The sequence below is a fragment of the Nycticebus coucang genome, chromosome 13 (assembly GCF_027406575.1).
Source record: "Nycticebus coucang isolate mNycCou1 chromosome 13, mNycCou1.pri, whole genome shotgun sequence".
In the NCBI taxonomy this organism is placed as follows: Eukaryota; Metazoa; Chordata; class Mammalia; order Primates; family Lorisidae; genus Nycticebus; species Nycticebus coucang.
Genome location: NC_069792.1, coordinates 55,029,966 through 55,052,329, shown reverse-complemented (window position 1 = coordinate 55,052,329; position 22,364 = coordinate 55,029,966). Strand labels below are relative to the sequence as shown.

The 22,364-nt window shown below is 32.4% G+C and overlaps 1 protein-coding gene across 7 annotated transcripts in view; it reads left to right on the top strand.

The window, feature by feature from the left end:
- TRIQK (triple QxxK/R motif containing) overlaps positions 1-22,364 on the top strand; it is a 93,636-nt gene that overhangs the window by 12,675 nt on the left and 58,597 nt on the right. The window lies entirely within an intron of this gene.

Below are 22,364 nucleotides of genomic sequence, written 5' to 3'. Positions count from 1 at the left end.
GTATCTATTTTGTGGTATTTGGGCAAATGCAAGTAAATGAAGCAAGACTTATAGAGCTATAAATAGCATATAAATCATATCTGATTTATATGTTAAATTGCTTAGTAGTATTAATTGTCCACTAAGATTAATACATTATTATACTTTGGCACATTGCAATATTTTGGTAATTACATATTGGTTTTAATCACTATTTCTGCATAGTAGTTAGTGAACAGATTAGCATCATCTTAAATATGAGTTATTCAGCATTATTTTTAATAATTCTTGGTTAATTGATATATCCACACTTCTCAGGTATCATGGAGAGAGATGGCATAAAATGAGAGACTATGGACCCTCTATCTCTGACCTCATCCGGTGTGTCCTCTCCCACCCTCATTCTACTCAGAGCCCTTCAGTGGTTTTTCATTCTACACAAGATAAAAACTGAATAAAGCTCATAAACTGGTCTAAATGTCTCCACATATTTGGGCCTTTGCTATTTCTCTAATTTCATCTTTAACTCTTCACATCCTTATTTATTTGCATACTGGTCCCCTTGTTCTTTGAACATGCCAGGCATTTTCCCATCTCAGGATTTGTGTACTTACTGTTCTTTCTGCTGAATTACTTTTTTCCTCAGTATCTGTTTGGCCAATTTCCTTACACTGATTTAGATCTTTATTAAAAGGTCACCTTCTAAATAAGGTGTTATCTAGCCATTATCCCATGCTTTAAATTATTTCTCTACTATATAGCATTTATCACTATCTAATAAACTATATATTTTCTAATTGGCTGATTGTCAGTATCCTTCCTAAGTATATAAGGAATATGAGGGCAGGAATTTTTGTTTTCTCTGTTTTTTTTACTCTCTGTAGCAACTGGAGTAGCCTCTAGCCCTTGTTGAGTGACTATATGAATGAATGTTTAATTCAGTAAACATTTCTAAGCACTTACTATAAGCTGAGCATGATGCTCGGAGGTGAAAATCCAGGGTTAAAGTGCACAGTTGCTGCCTTCACGAGTACAGTGTAAGAAGGGAAATAAATAATTGCAGCAGACGGGTGGCGCCTGTGGCTCAGTCGGTAAGGCACCGGCCCCATATACCGAGGGTGGCGGGTTCAAACCCGGCCCCGGCCGAACTGCAACCAAAAAATAGCCGGGCGTTGTGGCGGGCGCCTGTAGTCCCGGCTGCTCGGGAGGCTGAGACAAGAGAATCGCTTAAGCCCAGGAGTTGGAGGTTGCTGTGAGCTGTGTGAGGCCACGGCACTCTACCGAGGGCCATAAAGTGAGACTCTGTCTCTACAAAAAAAAAAAATAAATAATAAAAAAAAATAAACAATAATAATTGCAGCAGCCATTTTGTTACAGTGTTATGTTATGTTATAATAAAAGCATGAATAGAATGCTATCATCACTGGGGCAATGAATCAGACTATGTTGATCTCATGAAAGGCTTCCTGAAAAAGTAACCCTCTGTATAAGTCAGAATAGTCTAGGTTATGCTAAGAATAAATATTCCCAAATCTTGACGTTGGTTAATATTTGTCACACAAACTACATGCCCAAAATGAGTTAGTAAGAAAGCTCATGGACTCAAGACATCAAAGGACATCGAAGGCTCTTCCCGGGTGCACTTCCATGATCACTTTGGCAGTGGGAAGGGAGTGGTTCATTATGCACTGGCATTTAGAGCTTTATTGGTCAAGGCGAATTGCTTAATTTCAAATGGGGGACTATGATTTGCAATACTGCCTTCAACCCAGAGGGAGAGAGGAATTAATGTTATAATTAATGAGTTGAATTAATGACAGTCATATCTCTCTACTGATTTAAAGGTAGAGTATAAGATATTCAGGTAAAGAATTATTTGAAAGCATTTTCAGAGAAAGGAAGGGCCTGGGCAAAGACAATAAGATGTTATGTGTCATTGTAATTTCAGGGAATTACGTATTATTCAAAATAGTTGGAGAATTGTTTGTGTATGTGGGATAAAGATGGGTAAAAAGATTGGAGAAAAAGCATTTGCTAGGTTATACCAAACTATGGGGTTAGAACTAGAGCTTAAAGGAAACAGGGAGACATTGAATGATGTAATACACTTCAGAGGACTTTCTCTATTAAATTTGAATTGTGAGAGATTACTTATTCTGGAAGCAGTATGGGGTTGGATTTAAGAGGAGAAAGTCTGAAAATAATGAGATCTATTATAATACTAATGCGGTAATGTAAGTGAGGCCCCAGATGGAGGCAAAGGCAAAGGAGAAAGAAAGGAGGAGAGCAAAATGGAAAAAGACAGGGAGATTGCATATGGGTCTAGTCTCCTGTGTACAGAATGCAGGACCCTTACAATACTGAGATCAAAGTGGGGGTACTGATACCAGCAGTATTCGTGTCTGTGGATGTGTGCATGGATTTGTGTGTGTGTATGTTGCTGTGTGTGAGAGAGTGAGTTAGAGCAAGCTTGCTAAGTGTCTGATTCTTCCCTGGTGACCTGTATTCTCTTTGTGACTTGGGAAATAAGCTCATGTACCCAGACTAAAATAAAGGTGGATGAGGAGAGCTGCGTAAGTTGGAATATCTAATTAGTCAAATGGGGAACATAGTAGATTTGGGGCAGAGGGATTATTGGGCAGTGGTAGATGCTTGTAAAAAAACAGATTACTTATTTTACTGCGAAAATTGCTTTGGGACACTCAGTTGCTTTTTCCCTTAAATTGTTTAGAATTCAGTAATAATTTGAAAATATATACCTTGTAAGCATTTTTATATGCCATTTCCATTAGAAGGGCTCATGAGATACAATTTAGCTCCTGGCCAAGAATTTTGGTTAATATGATAATGAAATCTCAATCATTTCATAAAACACAAAAATTTTCTAAAACTAGTAATTATCCCGTACTTTTATAAAATCATTTTTTATAATAGACTTTTAAAAAAGACATTTTAAAGAGCAGTTTTAAATTTACAGTAAAATTGAGAGGACAGTCCAGATATTTCCCACAAACCTTACACCTCGATATATACATAGCTTCACACATTATTAACATCTTCCACCAAAGTAGTTCATTTATTACAGTTTATGAAGCTACACTGCCATCATTAACACCCAAAGTCCATAGATTGCATTAGGGTCCAATGGTGGACCCTGGTGTTGTGTATTCTGTGGGACAAATGTATGATGATAACATGTCTCTACCATTATAGTGTTACAGAGTATTTTCACTGCCCTAAAAGTCTTTTGTGTTCTGTCTATTCATTGTTTTTCTATCTCTTAAACCCTTACAATCCCTGATCTTTTTATTCTCTCCATAGCATTGCCTTTTCCAGAGTGTCATATAGTTGGAATAATACAGTGTGTAGCTTTTCAGACTAGATTCTTTCTCTTGGTAAAATGCATTTCACTTTCTACCGTGTCTCACAGCTTGATACCTCTTTTTTTTTTTTAAGTAGTGAATTTATACTCCATTATTTGTAGGTACCATTGTTCTTTTATTCATTCATCTGCTGAAGGACATCTTGGTTGTTTCCAGGTTTGGGAAATTATGAATAAAGATGCTATAAATATCCATGTGTATGTTTTAGTGTAGACGTAAGTTTTCAGTACCTTTGGGTAACTACCAAAAAGCACAATTACTGTATCATATGGTAAGAATATCGTTAGTTTTGTAAGAACTCTCTAAACTGTCTTCCATAATGGCTTTACAATTTTGCATTCCCACCAACAGTGAACGACAGTTCCTGTTGCTCCATGCCTTTGACAGCATTTGACGTTGTCAGTATTCTGGATTTTGGCCATTCTAACATTTTGGTGTGTAGTGGTATCTCAGTGGTATTTGCACTTTTCCAATGACATAATGATGTGGGACATTTTTTCGCATGACATTTTCCATCAGTATGTTTTAATGTTTACCAAATCTGTTACTACTTTTTATTTTTTGCCATTGTCTTTGTTCTAACTTTTGTCTTCCATTCTTTTTCTGCCTTTTAAATTTTTAATTGAGCATTTTACAGGATTTCATTTTCTCTCCTTTCTTATCATATTCATTGTACTTGTTTTTTTACCTTTTTAGTGGTTTCCCTGGGATTTTTATTATACATTTGCAAATAATCCAACTCCACATTCAAATAACACTGTACCACTTCACAGGTAGTATGAGTCTCTCAAAGTAATACAAAACCCCCATTCCTCCCTTTCTGTCCCTGAATCATTACTGTCACTTATTTCCTTTATACATAATTATATAAATATAAGCTTAGATATTAATATAATATATGAATGTATTGTTGCCATTATTATTTTGAACAAACCATTAATCTCTTAGATGAATTATCTTTAAGAAAAATAAAAGTTTTTGTGTTTTCTGTTGTTTCTTTTTCTTTGATGCTCCTCATTTCTATATGTAGATCCAAAGTTTTGATATAGTATTTTCCTTTTCTCTAGAGAATTTCTTCTAATATTTCTTGTAGGCATGACTATTGGTAGCACATTCTTTCAGTTTTTGCTTTTCTGAAAAATTATTCTTCACTTTTGGAGGGAATAAAATTTTAAGTTGGTGAATTTTTTCCTCTCAGTATTTTAAATATTTCACTTCACCGTCTTTTTGCTTATGTGGTTTCTAAGGAAAAGTCAGATGTAATACTTATCTTTGTTCTTCTATTGGTGGCTCTACTTCAGGAATTTTTTCTTTATTTTTGATTTTCTGTAGTTTGAAAATGATAAGCCAAGTATGGGTTTCCTGGCATTTATCCTCTTTGGGGTTCTCTGAAATGCTTGGATATCTGATTTGGGGTCTGCCATTAATATTAGGGAAATTCTTAGTAATCCTTGTTTTGAATACTTCCATTGTTTTCTCACTTATTCTTCTGATATTCCCTTTGTGCCTGGGTTACATTTTTTATAATTGTCCCCCAATCCTTAGATATTATGTTCTGGATTTTTGGAGTTTTCTATTGGTTTATCCTTATACTCAGACATTCTCTGTATGGCCAGCATTCAATTTACTAATAAACTCATGTAAGGCATTTCTTATTTACAGTAAAAGTGTTTTTAATCTGTAACATTTATTTTTGATTCTTTCTCAGAATTTTCACCTTTCTGCTTACGTTGTCCATCTGTCCTTGCATGCTACTTTATCTGTTAGAGCCTTAAGCATTTTAATCATACATGTTTTAAATCCCAAGTCTAAAAACTTCAGTGTCACTAATATGTCTGGTTCTGATGCTTACTTGTCTCTTCAGATTGTGGGTTTTTAAAAATCTTTTAGTAGCCTTGTAATTGTTTTCTTGATAGCTAGATATGATGTACTAGATAAAAAGAACTGCTATAATACAGAATTTCCAACACTTGTTAGCAATAAGGAAACGTACAAGGTTGGACAATTAAGTTTGCAAACTCATGGGTAGAAGAAGTGCTACATATTTCAATGCTTAATGAAGTCACCTTTGAAGTCATCTGGTGACCATAGTGATAATCAGCAATGAAGTTTGTAGAACTTTTTCTAGGAGGAGTTTGCAAACTTAATTGTCCAACCTCGTACATAATGTGTCAACCTTAATGTTATCCAAAAATACTTTTGTTGAAGCTTGTTAGCTGATGCTAGAAGAAGAAAAGATAAAATAATAGGAGAAACTGTAAAATTTAAATGTAATTAAGTTGTTATAAGCATAGTACATTCTAAGACCATTCTTGCTTTCTAAGAACCTTAAATATGATGGAACTTACTGATGTTTAATGAGTGTGAGATTGTCAGGTTCAGGTTGTTTACATCTGAAACACTATTTGGGCTGTGCAGTGCCTCAGTAGTATCTGATTAAACCTGCATGATGTGATGATATTAATATTTATTGAGCACTTACTATTTTATTGTAAGAAACACTTTTATGATTTATTTATTTAATTTAATCATTACAACAGCTATGTGAGATAAGTATTCTTTACCCATTTTAGGAATAGAAAATGAGCTCACCTTGGTTAACAGCTAAAAGGGGACAAAAGCAGAAAAGAAAAAAGTAGGAAAGAGTTAACCTACCCTTTATGAGGCTCATGTTCTCATAAAAGAGAGATAGCTTATAATATTTTATACTCAAAATGTATTTTTAATTAGGTTTGCAATAATTGAGCATCAAATATATTTTTTAAGCAAACATAATTTTCTGTTGTAGAATATTTACTCAAAAATCTATATAGACTATGTGCCAGACATTGTCATTATTCTTTAAGATTCTTTGGCATAAAAGACAAAAATTCTTGTTTTAGTGATACCATATTCTAGTCAAGGGAAGTCAGAAAATAAACAGCAGACAAAATTTAATATTAAAAAAACTTCCTTTCCAATATTTTTAAATGAATAGTTGTTAGGTATAAGGCAAAATAACTTTTCTGTTGCTCCACCAATAACGTAATTGTTCATATCATTTGGTAGTGTCACATTAAGTCATGAAAATAATGAATTATTGATTGTTGTAAAATGGTTATTTATTTTAAATAATTAATTTGAGATTAAATATTATTGACCATTACTGCGGAGAATCTCTCCTTATCCTCTCTCTTAAAATACTGAAGAGGCAGCATTCCAAGGAAGCAATTAAATGTCATTTACCAATTGTAAAGGAACTTTGTTTTCTATAATCATAGGCCAAAGTGGTCCATGGCAAAAATAGAATGAAAGTGAATAAAAAAATAAAGGTCCTAGGATGTATTTTTGCTCTGAAGTATACATTTAAGCAGTTTTTGCACTGTAATTGCAAATGTTCGTGATTAAAGATTCGATTTTATTCTATTTGTTTTCTGTACATGGGTATGTCTTATGTGGGTATGAGAAAAAGAAAAGTGAAAATGAGAGTGAATTATGCCAGCAATCCCTATGTACCTTTGTTTCAGTAGCTTTTCAGAACCCTACCACTGTAATTCAGGGAATTGACTAAATGTTTATATCAAGGGCTGTCCAGAAAGAATTCAGCTGCATAGGCCTCTATATGTCATAGTACATGGCTGGATCCTTTCTAGACAACCTTCATATTTTTAAAATAGAAGATTCTGATTTTCTGTCTTCGGTTTCTTCCATTAATACTGTCACTCCTGCAATCTCAGTATTACTATACTGAATAGTCTCTGTGTGAGTGTATCCAGCACATCACGGTGAACAGCTCCATTTGGTAGACCATCTTGCATTTTTTTCTTGTGAATACTTTAAAGAGTTAAATAATACGGATATGGTTTGTGGACTTAATTATTGAAGTAGTAATGATGTGCTACAGTGAACAATTAAAGTGTCCAATCACAAGGTCATTAAAAAAGAGTGAAAAATAATTAAAGGCAAAAAAAGAAAGAAAGCTTTAAGATAAAATCCAAATACACCTCAAGTATAAAAGGAGTACTGTATTGAGAGAGACATCGGAAGGGTTTTTGCAGGGATTTGAATCTGTATTAAAGGAAAAGTCTAGTTCTGTTGGAAAGTAGATTTTTGTACTGGGAGAGATAACATGAAAGTCTTTAGAATAGGTCAAAATATTTTAGAAAAAGTCTTTAGAATAGGTCAAAATATTTTAGAAAAAGTAGAGTTAAGTGACAGAGATCATTAAAAAAATAAATGGTAGGGAGTCTGGCCCATTAAGGACAAATATAGTCCAATCAGAGATTATCATTATGGTCAATAAGGTGAAAAAGTTGGAAAATGATAGTTTTAAATACTTAATAGTTTAGGCAGTTTATATGTGGAATAAAGTTGTTTGCTTTCACAAAAATCCCATTTTCTGATCAATAGGGCAAGTTTAAAGACAGATGTACAGAATAGTTCATAGCCTTTTTACTACAGTCGTTTTTACATGCTTTATTTAAATGAGGATGTCCTGGTTTATGAGTTTCATATTTTTTCCTTTTAGAAAGAGGCAGATGGTATGAAAACTGGACTCTCTTATTTAAAGGGAATGTTGATATTTATAACTAAGCTTATCTCCAGCAAGATTTGTTTTTTGCAGCTGTTCCAGGTTGGAAAAAAATATTATATTAAAGCTCTGGCTTGTTTTTCTTTCCATATTTGAGGAGAAAATCTTCAAAATGTGAAAAAGTGATGTTTGATTTTAAACATGCATGCAATGTAAACTGTGATTTTTTTTTTTGTCTATATGTGAATTTTCTGTTTGTATGCTGTGATATTACTCTTTTTGTTTCACTGATCTTTTCCTAGACACATCACACTTGAAAAATAATTTACTCATCATTTTTTATATTTCATCAAAGTATTCTAAGAAATGTAGTAGATTTTCATTAAGAGTTAGCCTATGTTATTAAGTAAACTGCATTCTGATTTTCTGTTTTGATATTTTAGTCTGTTTTCTTTCTTCCCAGAGCATTTTTATCACTCTGAAAATAACTTTTTTTAGTGCTTATATTATTTACTAGAAGATATATTTGGTCCTTTTATTTTCTAGTCTTTGCTTCTATTTTTAATTCTAAATGCTCCTTTTTAAACATATTTTTGATTCTTTGATAATTTATTTGAGAATTAACTATTTTATACCCTAAATTTAACACATAGAGCTATCTCTTTGGGCACATGTTAATTCTACAATAAATATCCATGCCTGCACATATGTGTAATCTTTGAACAATGTATATCTGTATATGTCCCCACACATATTATAATATTACATAAAGAAGAGTGCTTCTGTAATAAATATATTGATTTATTATGAATAAATTCATTGATTCTGGATTAATGTGGACCTAATTTACAAAGCATACTTATCAAATTAGAGCAATGCCCACTGTGTAAGGATTAATTTCTTGAATATAAAACATTATGCAAATTGTGATTATATCACACTGGTATATTTTTTGTTTAGTAATTGAAACTAATTGGCCAGGTGTGATGGCTCATGCCTGTAATCTTAGCATTCTGGGAAGCTGAGGCAGGAAGATCTATGAGCTCAGGAGTTGGAGACCAGCTTGAGGAAGAGCAAGACTCTATGTCTGCTAAAAATAGAAAAATTAGCTTGACATTATGGTGGGCACCTGAAGTCCCAGCTACTCAGGAGGCTGAGGCAGGATGATCACTTGAACCTAGGACTTTGAGGTTGCTATAACCTATGCTGACACCATGGCATGCCAGCCTAGGCATTAGAGTGAGAATCTGTCTCAGAAAAGAAAAAAAAAAATGAAGCCAAAACTTTTATTTATAAGTTTCTGTTGCCTTTATGTGCTTTTCTATTAACACTCACATTTCAACCATTTACTTTGACATCATGAAGACCAGCATATTGCTTAAATCTATGAAAACAACCATTATTAATAGCAAACAATTTTAATTATCTCCAGAGAAATTTCTTGCCATTTGCTGAATAAACCTTAATTTCCAATCTTCAGTGCCAAAGAATCTCTCTTTCTTTCTTTAATTACAAAGAATGTGAGTACTTTCAGTAGGTTTTGTAGTTCATTCTATTCCACATCTTTTATCCTTTCTTTTTCTTTAAAATGATCTTCATAGTTGGATGTGTTAAGTGAAGAGTATTGTTGTATCATCTCTCTTTCGTCTTACATGGAATGCTTTTCACTCTAGTGTAATACTTCATTACACAAATGTCATTCTTGCGTTGCATGAGTATTTGCCTCTGTGAATTTAGGAAAATGTCAATGGAATTCTCAAAATTGAGAAAAAAATGGACTTGGAACAATTAGTGAAAACTTCTATCATTCTATCACTCTGTACACTCACCATTACAAAGCAAGTGATTCTGCAATAAAGTATGAAACCATGAAAATAAAAATGTTGCACATCATTATTCCTGGTTTCGTTATTGCTGCATGTTTTTCTTTTTTGTAATGGATATGTGAGTGAGCATTAAAGGACCATGTGACCTGGGGTTCTTGATATTCATATTCTGCTTCTTTACCCAGGAGATCCAAAGTATATATTTCTCAAATTCTTTGAAGATAATAAAGATTATTCTTTCAATCAATATTTTATATATCTGGTTGGTTCATGAGTTCAAATAGAGCTAAGGCAGTAATAAATATATTCTTTTCTTATATAACACAACTGAAGAAGATGCTACTTTAGTAATAGAAATATTGCAGTAACAATGTATTAAAAAAATAAATAAAATATATTTATAAACTATATTAAAATAATTAGATTTTGACTCTGAAAGCATTTATGTATTTCTTACACTTTCAGCTTTTAATTATGACCATAAGTGATCATTATTTTGTTAATTGACTGGGGTAAATTGCAAACTGCTGAAAATCACTCTCTTTTGGAAATATTTTTCACTAAGGCCCAATTCAGAGGGAAAATTTTAGCTTGTCTGCAAGAGGACTTGATCAACATTGGTCTTGTCCAACAGTGGAGAGTATTTCCAGAGTCAAATTCTCTTTTCCTTTGAATCTTTCTGACTTCTCTGACTCTGACTGAGATTTAAAACATGCAAGCGATGGCTCATTCCCACTTGGATAATATGTACATGTTTTAAAGTCAACTGATAGTGAACCTTAATTACATCTGTGAAGCCTCTTTTGCTATTTAATATACCAATCACAGAAATAATATCTCATCGTATTTATAAGTTCTATCCATACTCAAGGAGGGGAGGTTGTATAAGGATAAGAATCATTAGACTCATCTTAGAATTCTAGCTACTATATTCGATAGAGTTAATATCTATCAATATGAGTATGTGGATAACTTTGAATATGTGCTCAAGGTTATACTGTTATTTTTGTGGTTAGTTCCAGCTCTTTTTTGCTTTATTCACTCAAAATTTTTGTATTTGTATGGACATTCTATTTCCTGTATTTCTACTGATGTTATCATTATTTTCTTTTTATGTGGATTTTGAATAGGATAGCTATTGGGACCCCACATGTTGAGGTTTCTATTTTTAATAAGCAGTTTATGAATTCCTGGGAGAGTTATTTGAGTCTACATTTGGACATTCAAAACTGTTTTGAGAAAGCAGAAATTAACCCAGTGATTTGAAAAAATAATTGTGTCTGGTGCTATCCATTGGACAAGTGACTGAAGACCAGTAGATAGTGAATCTGGGGAGATACATAAATTGAATTCAGTTTAGGATGATGTGTGATGATTGCATGGTCAACTTCTTTAAGGATTCTTTATTATGTGTAAATGTATTGCTGACATTACTTATGCTATAGTTAGCTCTCATTGTTAAGTTTTTTTCTGACACATAATATTTGTACATATTTATGGGGTAGAGTGCAGTATTTCAATAAATATACATTATGTAAAAATCAAATTGAGATATTTAATATACCATCACCTCATATTTATCATTTATTTGTGGTGAGAACCTTCAAAATCTTCTCTTTCTAGCTATTTTGCAATAGAACACCATTACTCACTTCTTTGGTTTGCCTGTTGCTTTTTACCATTGGCCAAACACTTCCTATACCCTAACTGTAACTGTAACCCTAATCTTAAACTTAGCCTTCTACAGCCTCTGATGACCATTATTCTATACCCTACTTTTATGAGATGAACTTCTTTGGATTCCACATATGGATTCTTTGGATTCCACATATTTTGTCTTGTGTGCTTGGGTTATTTCACTTAACAAAAATGTCCTCCACAATGTTCTTCATCTATGTTTCTGTAAATAGTAGGATGTCATTATTTTTATGGCTGAATAGTATTCCCTGTGTATATATGCCAGATATTCTTTATCCATTCCTCTGTTGATGGACACCTAAATTGATTCCATCTTTTGGCTATTTTGTATAGTGCTGTAATGAACATGGAAATTCAGATATTTCTTTGATGTATTGATTTTATTACTTTGGATACATACCCAGTAGTGGCATTGCTGCAACATATAGTAGTTCTATCTTTATTTTCTAAGAACATTCATACTATTTTCCATAATGACTGTACTAATTCACATTCCCACAAAACGGTGTATAAGAGCACGCCTTTTTCCATATTGATGCCAATATTTTTTATTTTTCATTATCTTTTTGGTAATAGTTGTTTTAATGGGAGTGGGGGTATTAGAGTTTTGATTTGTATTTCTCTAATGGTTATGATATTGAACTTGTTTTATATACTGTTGCCTATTTGTATGGCTTCTTTTGAGAAATGTCTATTCTGGTCTTTTTTCCATTTTAAAATTAGATTATTTGCTCCCCTGCCCCTTTTCTTGCTGTTGAGTTGTATCACTTTCTTGTATATTCTGAATATTAATGCTTTGTTACATAAGTAGTTTGCAAATATTTTCTCTCATTCTATAGGTTATTTCTTCATTTTATCAATTGTTTCCTTTGCTATGAAGAAACATTTTAGTTTGCCTATTTTTGTTTTGTTGTCTGGGCTTTTAGAATCTATCATGAAAAATTGGTGTCTCATGCAATGTCATGTGGTGGTTTTCCTATTTTCTTATATTATTTTGTCATTTCAAATTTTACATTTAAGTCTTTTATTTATTTTGAGTTGATTTTTTTTTTATTGTGAGAGATGTCTAGTTTCATTTTTCCTGATGTGAACATCATATTTCCCCAGCACCATTTTCTGATGAAAATGTCTTTTTTCCATTTTGGATTCTTGGCACCTGTGTTAAAAATCAATTTGCTGTAAATGTGTAGATTTATTTTTGTCTTCTGTAATCTGTTTCATTGGTCCACACATCTTTTTAAAAATGCCAGTACCATGTTGTTTTGGTTACTGTAGGTTTGTATTATATTTTGAAGTTAGGTAACATAATGTCTCTGGCTTTTTTTGCTTAATTATTACTTCAGCTGTCTATACTTCCCAAAGCAATCTACAGATTCAATGCCATCCCTGTTAAAATACCAAAATTGTACTTTCAAGACTTGGAAAAAATAATTCTTTGTTTGTTTTGTATGGAACCAGAAAAAACCCTATAGCTAAGGCAGTTCTTAGTAATAAAAACAAAGCTGGGGTATCACCCTACTAGACTTTATGCTGGCTGTACTATAAGCCATAGTGGTCAAAACAGCATGGCTATTGGTACAAAAATAGAGACATAGACATCTGGAACTGAATAAAAAACCAGGAAATGAAACTAACATCTTACAGCCACCTAATCTTTGATAAACCAAACAAGAACATACACTGGAGAAAAGAATCCCTATTCAATAAATGGTGCTGGGAGAACTGGGTGTCCAGATGTAAAAGACTGAAACTGGAACTGCACCTTTCTCTACTCACAAAAATTGATTCAAGATGGATAAAAGACCTAAATTTAAGACATGAAATGACAAAAATCCTCAAAGAAGGCATAGGAAAAACACTGGAAGATATTGGCCTGGCAAAAGACTTTATGAAGAAGACTTCCCTGGCAATTGCAGCAACAACAAAAATAAACAAATGGGACTTAATTAAACTGAAAAGCTTTTATACAGCTAAGGAGACAACAACCAAAGGAAATACACAACCTACACAATGGGAAAGGATATTTAATGTTTAAATATTTTGAATGAGACAAAATATTTACATATTTTGAATGAGACAAAAGCTTGATAACTAGGATCTACAGAGAACTCAAATTAAGCAACATGAAAAAAGCCAACAATCCCTTATATCAATGGGCAAGAGAAATGAAAAGAATCTTCTCTGAAGAAGACAGATGAATGGCTCATCAACCCTGATTATTAGAGAAATGCAAATCAAAACCACCCTGAGATATCATCTAAGCTCAGTGAGAATGGCCCAAATCACAAAATCTCAAAACTGCAGGTGCTGGTGTGGATGTGGAAAGAAGGGGACACTTTTACCCTGCTGGTGGGACTGTAGACTAATACAACCTTTTTGGAAAGAAGTAAGGAGAATCCTCAAAGAACTCAAACTAGACCTCCCATTTGATCCTGCAATGCCATTGCTAGGTATCTACCCAGAAGGAAATAAATCTTGTTACCTACCATAAGGACACTTGCACGAGACTGCAGCTCAATTTACAATCGCCAAAGTGTGGAAATGCCCACTAACCCAGCAGTGGATTAACAAGTTGTGGTATATTTATACCATGGATTACTATTCAGCCAATAAAAGAAATGAAGACTTTACATCTTTTGTATTAACCTTGATTGAAGTGGAACACATTATTCTTAGTAAAGCATCACAAGAATAGGGAAGCAAGAATCTTGTGTACTCAATTCTGATATGAGGACAATTAATGACCTAGTATGGTGGGGGGGGGGAGAGCAAACAGAGGGAAAGAGGGAGAAGGGTGGAGGGTCATGGTGTGTGACACACCTTTTAAGGGTGGGATAGAATTATAAGAGGGACTTTACCTAAAAAATGCAATCAATGTAATCTGGTTCTTTGTACCCCCAATGAATCCCCAACAATAAAAGAAAAAAATTACTTTGGCTATTAAGGTCTTTTCTGGTTACTTATGAATTTTAGGATTTTTTTTCTATGAAGAATGTCATTGATATTTTAATAGAGATTGCATTGACTCTATAGATCACTTTGGGTTACCTAGATATTTGAACAATATTAAATATTCCAATTTATTAATATGGAATATCTTTCCATTTATTTGTATCTTCTTCTATTTCTTCCATCGGCATTTTGTAGTTTTTTATATGGTGATTTTTCATCTCCTTGTTTACATTTATTACTAAGTGTTCTTTTTTGTAGCTACTATAAATAGTATTGTTTCCTTGATTACTATTTTGGATAGTTTGCTATTAGTATATAGAAACATTGCGGACTTTTGTATATTGATTTTGTATCCTGCAACTTACTGAATTTGTTTATTAGGTCTAAAGTATTTAGGGACCTCTTAAGTGGTTTCTATATGGAAGATTATGTCATCTTCAAAGAGGGACAATTTAACTTCTTCCTTTCCAATTTGGAGGCCTTTTAGTTCTTTCTTTTGCGTAATTGATTTGGCTAGGGATTCTAGTACTATGTTGAATAGAAATGGTGAGAGTAGGCATCCTTGTCTTTGAAATGTTTTCAGATTTTCCCCATTAAATGACATTAACTGCAACATCATGGCTATTATAACACATGGCTATTATTGCATTGAGGTGTGTACCTTCTATACCTAATTCAATGGGAGTTTTTATCATGAAGGGATGGTGAATTTTGTCAAATACTTTTTTTCTGTGTCTATTGAACTGATCATACTGTTTTTGTCTTTCATTCTAATAATGTGTACTGTGATTATTAATTTGCATATGTTGAACCTTCCCTGTATCCCTGGGTGAATTCCGTTTGATAATTGTGGTTGATCTCTATAATGAGATTTGCCATTATTTTGCTGAGGATTTTTTACATCTATCATCTTCAGGCACATTGACTTCTACTTTTTTTTTTTTATGCCCTTGTTTGGTTTCAGTATCCAGGGTACTGTTGGCCTTGTAGGATGCATTTGGAAGTATTCCCTCCTTCTGAATTTCTTGAATAGTTTGAGTGGAATTGTATTGGTTCTTCTTTAAATGCTTGATAGACTTTAGCAGTGAAGCCATAAGATGCTGAGTTTTTCTTTAATCAGAGACTTTTTATTACTAGTTTAATCTGGTTACTTATTATCAGTCTTTTTGGGTTTTCTTTTTCTTCATGATTTAATCTGGGCAGGTGGTATCTTTCTAGGAATGTATCCATTTCTTCTTGGTTATCCAATTTGTTGTTGTATAATTATTCATTGTGGTCTCTTATGATACTTTGTATTTCTGTGCTTTTAGTTGTAATGTCTCCTTTGTTATCACTAATTTTATTTATTTAAGTCTTTTATCTTTTTATCTTAATCTGGCTAAGAAATTGTCAGTTTTACTTATCTTTTAAAAAAAATCTGATCTTTATTATTTCTTTCCTTATATAAATTGTGGATTTCATTTATTTTTTTTCTCTAGGTACTTGAGTTACAGTTTTGTTTATTTTAGATCTTTTTTATGCTGTAGGCATTTATAGGTATAAACTCATCTCTTAGAATTGATTTTTTTGTATGTCATGGGTTTTGGTATGTTATGTTTCCATTTTTGTCTCAAGAAACTTTAAAATTTCTCTTTTAATTTATTCATTTACCCTGCAGTTTGTTCAGGGGAATATTATTTAACTTTCATGTATTTGTAAAGTTTTTCAAGTTCTCTTTTGATTAAATTCTAGTTTTATATCATGTGATCAGGAGTATAGTTGATATGATTTCAATCTTCTTAAATTTGTTAAGATTTGCTTTGTGGCTTAACATATGATCTGTCCTGGAGAATGTTCTATGTGTAATTGAGAAGAATGTATTCTCAATTCTTCTGTTCTTGGATAGAGTATTCTGTACTTGTCTGTTAGGTGTTAAGTGTTTTGTAAATAAATACTTGTAAGAGTCTTTTGGTCTAGACTGCAGATTTAATCCAGTATTTCTTTGTTGTTTTTTTGTATGAGTTATCTTTACATTACTGTAAATGTTGTATTGAAATCCTCTGGTATAATTGTGTTGCACTCAATTTCTCCCTTTGACTCTATTAATATTTACTTATTTTATTTTTTAATATTTAATTTGTATACTGGGTGCTTCAACGTTGAGCACATACGTAATTATGATTGTTAGTGCCTCTTGCTGGATTGACCTCTTTATCATCATGAAATGATCTTCTCTATCTTTTTTATGGTTTTTAATTTAAGCTCTATTTTATCTGGTATGAATGTAGCTACTCCTCTCTTTTCTCATTTTCATTTACATGGAATATTTTTTTACTATCACTATCACTATCTATTCACTATCTGTCTGTTTTTTCTTATCAATGAAGAGATCTTAATGTTCACAGTCTGTGTTTTTCCTTATCAATGAAGAGATCTTATTGTTGTTATAGTTGATCTCATTTTTTTTAATCTGTGCAGTAATTATGTATCTTTTAATTTGGAAATTTAATACATTTATATTTAAGGTGAATTTTGATACATCAGAACTTATTACTACCATTTTGTTAGTTTTTTTAAAGATTTTTTTTCTATTCTATTTCTTTCTTCCCTTGTCAAGTGATTTCTCTAGTAGTATGTTTTGATTCTTTACTTTTTAATTTTATCCTATTAAAGGTTTTTGTTTTGTAGTTGCTAAGAGGCTTACAAAAATCACCTCCTTAAATGTGAAGTTATTAAAAGCTGACAACAACTTAATTTAGAACACAATGAAAAGAAACCACTATGCATTTTAATCTTAGTCCCCTCGTTTTTTTTTTTTTTTTTTTGAGACAGCGTCTCAAGCTGTCACCCTTAGTAGAGTTCTGTGGCATCACAGCTCACAGCAACCTCAAACTCTTGGGCTTAAGTGATTCTCTTGCCTCAGCCTCCTAAGTAGATGAGACTACAGGCACCCATCACAACACCTGGCTATTTTTTGGTTGCAGTTGTCATTGTTGTTTTAGCTGGCCCGGGCCGGGTTTGAACCCACCAGCCTCAGTGTATGTGGTCGGTGCCCTACCTACTTAGCTACAGGTGCTGCCCTAATCCTCCCATTTTTAATCACTGATGTCACAACTTACATTTTTATATTGCATATTTCTTAACAAATTATTTATTATATGATATATAGTTTTGTCCCTTAGCTTTCATGCTAAAAATATTAGTAATTTATACACCATCATTATAGTATTACAGTATTTCAAATTTAATCTGTGTACTTAAACTTTTAGTAGTGAGTTTTATACTTGCACATGTTTTTTTTTTTTATTCATTACAGTCCTTGTCTTTCAGACTAAAGAACTCCTTTTAATATTTCTTTAAAGGTAGGTCTGGTGGTGATGAACTTCCTCAGCTTTTGTATCTCTGGTTAAGTCCTTTTCTTCAATTGCTGGGTAATGTATTCTTGGTTGGCAGTTTTATTTGTTTTTCTATCACGTTGAATATATTTGCATTGTCCCCTGGCTTATATGATTTCTGTTGAGAAATATGCCGATAGCTGTATTTGCACACCGTTCAGGTGATGTGTTTTTTATCTCTTGCTGCCTTCAAAACTTTGTCTTTGATTTTGATTGTTTGGTTATTATATATCTTGGTATACTCCTCTTTGAGTTGAATTTGATTCAAGTTCGCTATGCTTTCACTATATAGATATTGTCATATATTCCCAGATTAGAGAATTTTTCAGCCAGTATTTCTTTGAATATGCTTTCTGGTCCTTTTTCACTTTCTTCTGCTTCTTCAATTTCTGCTATGAAAGTGTTTTGTCTCTTGATGGCGTACCATAAATTACGTAGGCTTTCTTCATTCTTTTGTCCTTTGCTCCTTCCACTGGGTAATTCAAATGTTCTATCTGTCATCTCACTAATTCTTTCCACTGCTCAATCATCTCTATAATTGAAGCTTTCTTTTGAATGTTTAAATGTAGTCATTGTATTTTTTATATGTAGGATTTCTATTTGGATCTTTTTATTGGGTAGACTTTTAAAAATGGATTGACTTTTGGAATGGATATAGCTCTTTTAAATTTTGTTAGACATCTACCTTCATGAGCTGCTTTTGGTAAATTCATTTTCTAAAAAATGTATATTTTATTTTAATTTTCATTATTGACAGAAAGTTTTTATAATATTCTCTTGTGTACACTCACACACAGGGTGTCTATAAAGTTTGTATGAAGTTTAAAAAATAGATAATTATTTTAAATTGCACATGAACTTTATGGACACTTTGTATATAATGTTGCTCTCTATTGAGTATTTATCCATGTTCCCCTTTCATTACTAATACTATTTATTTGTATTTTTGTCCTATGTTGACAAGATTTTGTTTTCTATAATTATTTTTCAAAGGATCAGCTTTTGTCTATGTTGATCATCTCTTTTGAATCTTTGTTTTATATTTCATTTTAATGCTTTTGTTTATTGTATTACTGTTTGTAATCGGAGGGACTTTACTCTCCTTTCTTTTTAGTTTTTTTTAGTTTATTATTTTTCAATCTTTTTAATTTTCTGATTTGTTTATCTTAAACATCACTTTAGCTAATTACTCATTTTTAACTTTCATTGATGTATAATACTTTACATACAGCAATATGCACATAACACAATAGTGTAGCTGATAGAGGTTCACAAAATGAACAATCCTCTAACTCAAACCCTAATAATTTTATTGTAGCCATCATTTCTAGACATTTTTCAGTTGAAATGTGTTAATATCTGCAGTTCACAATATTGGTGAAGTAGTGGCCTTTTACTATAATACTATAAAAGTATTATACAAAAGTATAATACTTTTGGACAGTTTATTTCAAACCTATATTTTTCATTTATTGGCTTTTAAAAAATTTTTGTGAAACCAAAAAAGTCAGTAATCAGCTACCAAGCAGCGATTTAACATGTTTTTTAAGTGAGTTGCCTTATGAAAGCCATTGTACATTTGATAGAGTAGAAATTAGGGAATAGGAGATGAAAGATAGGAAACCCAGTACAAAGGAGAATTTCTTTCTTATTTGCATTCTGGTTTATAGTTCGGAAATTCTTTTCTCTATTAATCTGTTGTAATGGATATATCTCATTATGCTTTTTAACATTGTACTTTTCCCCTCTATTTTGTTTGTTTCTACATTGTAACTTATATTAGTTAATAATCCAGTGTTTCTCCTCATTAACCTTTTCCACATTGTTTTCTTAATTTTTTAAAATCAATAATGTTTAGTGTATTTCCCTGCTAGGATAATTTTGTGGTCTTATAAATGTGTAATTTGCCTCATAGCTGGTAAACATGAGTTTTAGTACTGCAATCTGTTTGAAAACTACCATTCTGCAAATATTATATTAGTAGAATAGTAATGATATAATCACATGAGACCTCAATATAATGAATCTATTTAATGCGACTTCTATGAAATTGGATATATACCAGTTGTTTTTATACTTTTGACTTCAAATTAGTAATAAAGCCATTTTTTAATAAGTCCTACAGAATTATGAAATTACTAGTGTCAAAATACCCATAAATAGCATTCTGATGGTTGCCTTGAGCTCTTTGTTTCCCCTTATATACTTAGACTAAGCTTACTTCAGTAAACATATCTTTCATTCATTTTTGAGTGTAAATGTTAAAAATTATGCAGTAGTTATTATTAGACCTACCCTAAATTGCAAGGATGCATTTCTTGAAATGAAAATAATTATCCTTAGTGTGATAGATATGCTGATATATACTATATTTGTAAATTTGAACAGAATTTAGGAATAGTGTAAGAAGGGAAACTGCCTGATTTTGTCAAGGTCATCTAACATATGATTAAGAACAGAAATGGTTAAACTTAGGTTTTATTCCTTAGTTTGTTTGGTATGTTTTGTCTGGTATGTTTTCCTACTATTCTTTATTCCTACTTTTCTATATCATCAGGGGAAAACTTTGACTGTCTTTTGGAAACTATACATGTACCAAACTAGAACTTTATTTTTAAAGTTCCTCAAGTAGTTAGCCATTGAAAGATAGTGAAAGAAAGGCACACAGAAAAATGTGTTGTATTTTTACTCTTTTTGCATGGACTTACGTGCTTTTTACTAGTATATTTTTGTTAAATTTAGAAACCTAATTACTTGAAATAGATAACACATATTGAAATGACTAACAATTAGCATAAGTGATGCTTACTGTTAAAACAGATCAAGGAAGTTCAGTGCCTGATGTGCTGTCTGTATGTTTTACATTAAGAAGTGTGACAATCATTGTGTTTAAACCTTAGATTTCTGATGAATCAATATACATACACATAATTTTACAATATATATCAAGTGTTGGCAATCTGATATATTCAATCCAAATTTTTTTAATGTATGACTACTTATGTATATGTAGCATATGACTGGTTATCTATTGAAATCACACTTTTAGTTTCCTGTTTAGAATCTTTATCCCACATTGTCAAAGAACCCTGATTTTACTCTGTTATCTACCCCTCCTGCAGACAACTATCTAGTATGCAATTAGGGGAAACAGGCCAGTCCCCATTTCCTTCTAATGGCCAGCTTCATTACCAGGTATAATTGGCCTAAGAGTCATCATCTCATTTTCCTTGCCATAAAGTAAAGTGGAGCATTATGTCTGTAAAGTGTAAAATAATGTAATTGGCCTCTGTGTTGTATTTAGTATTTGATATTGCCATAATCCTCAAGTTGGTTTCTATCACCACAGATTAGTTAGTTGGGAGATTTAGTTCAAGTGGGATCTTATCCTTTGTTTTATAGACTATCCATAATGTAAAAACATTTTTTTTTTTACAAAATATTATACAAAAAATTAACCATGAAAACTTTACCTTGATAACAATGTCTAACAGGTTTCCTGATGTCAGAGAAGAAAGCTACAAAATAAGTATGGAAAGGGCAAAACTAGAATGATGTTGGATTAGAAATCGGAAGTTTCGAGTTCATACTAGTATATATATTCCCTAACTCTGCCCACTTAGAAGGCCTGTGAACAGTATCATTCCATTAGCAGTGAGGATATCTTGTCCCCTGATCCTGCTTTTTAAATACCATTCCCCACTAAAAGGGATCTGGGCCCTCTAGAGAAGTGGCTGATACCAGGGCAGGAGCAAGGAAAGCACATGATGAATTGAGAATACGTGTCAGTAAATGAGGAGATGCTCATAAAAGGATGGTGATGTGTCAAAAGGACACAAACTATCTTGAAGGACCAGCCAAATCAAGGCAATTTGAACTTGAAAATAAACTAATGATATACGTGCATTCTAACCCATTGAATAAAACAATAATTTATGTGTACATACTGCTATAAACACATAAATGAATAGATGTCAAGAAGAAAATACTTTTTCATATAGTAGAATACCAAGTAATAAATGTAGAAGAAATGATGAAATTAGAAAATCATTATTTGGCAACTGTCAAAGTATAATTAGTTCAACTAAGAAACATCAATAAATGCTAAACTAGTCATTTCACATTTGATGAAGAACAGGTTATTTGCATAGTTACAAAACACCTCCACACCAAATACTTATTAATTACAAAGAAGAAAAGACTAAATTCACAGGGGAGAAATTAGGCAGGTACCATCTTAATCAGTGATGAAAGTTAATACACAGATGAGGACATTGTGCGAGGAGAATAACAAAATGAAGTAGAAAACAGGAAAAACAAGCTAGTAAAAAGCAGAAATGAGAAAATCAGTTTGATCATCCAGCATGATGCTGGATGTTATGATTGAAGATGTCAGGGCTAGGGACATAGGTCCTCGTTTGAAGAAAGAGGCAGCCAAGGGAGAGGATACTACATGAAGTGGAACTCGTATTATCTGTACTAGGGGGAACACCAACCACCAGAGTTTCACAGGAAGGTAGAAGAGTGCGTCTGTGGAAGGTACAGAAGAAATAGAGATGTAGAAGGAAAATCAGGAGAGTGCTGCCTTGAAAACCAAGGACTTAAAGGTTGAGGATGGAGTATTTTGGGACCTTGTATTGTT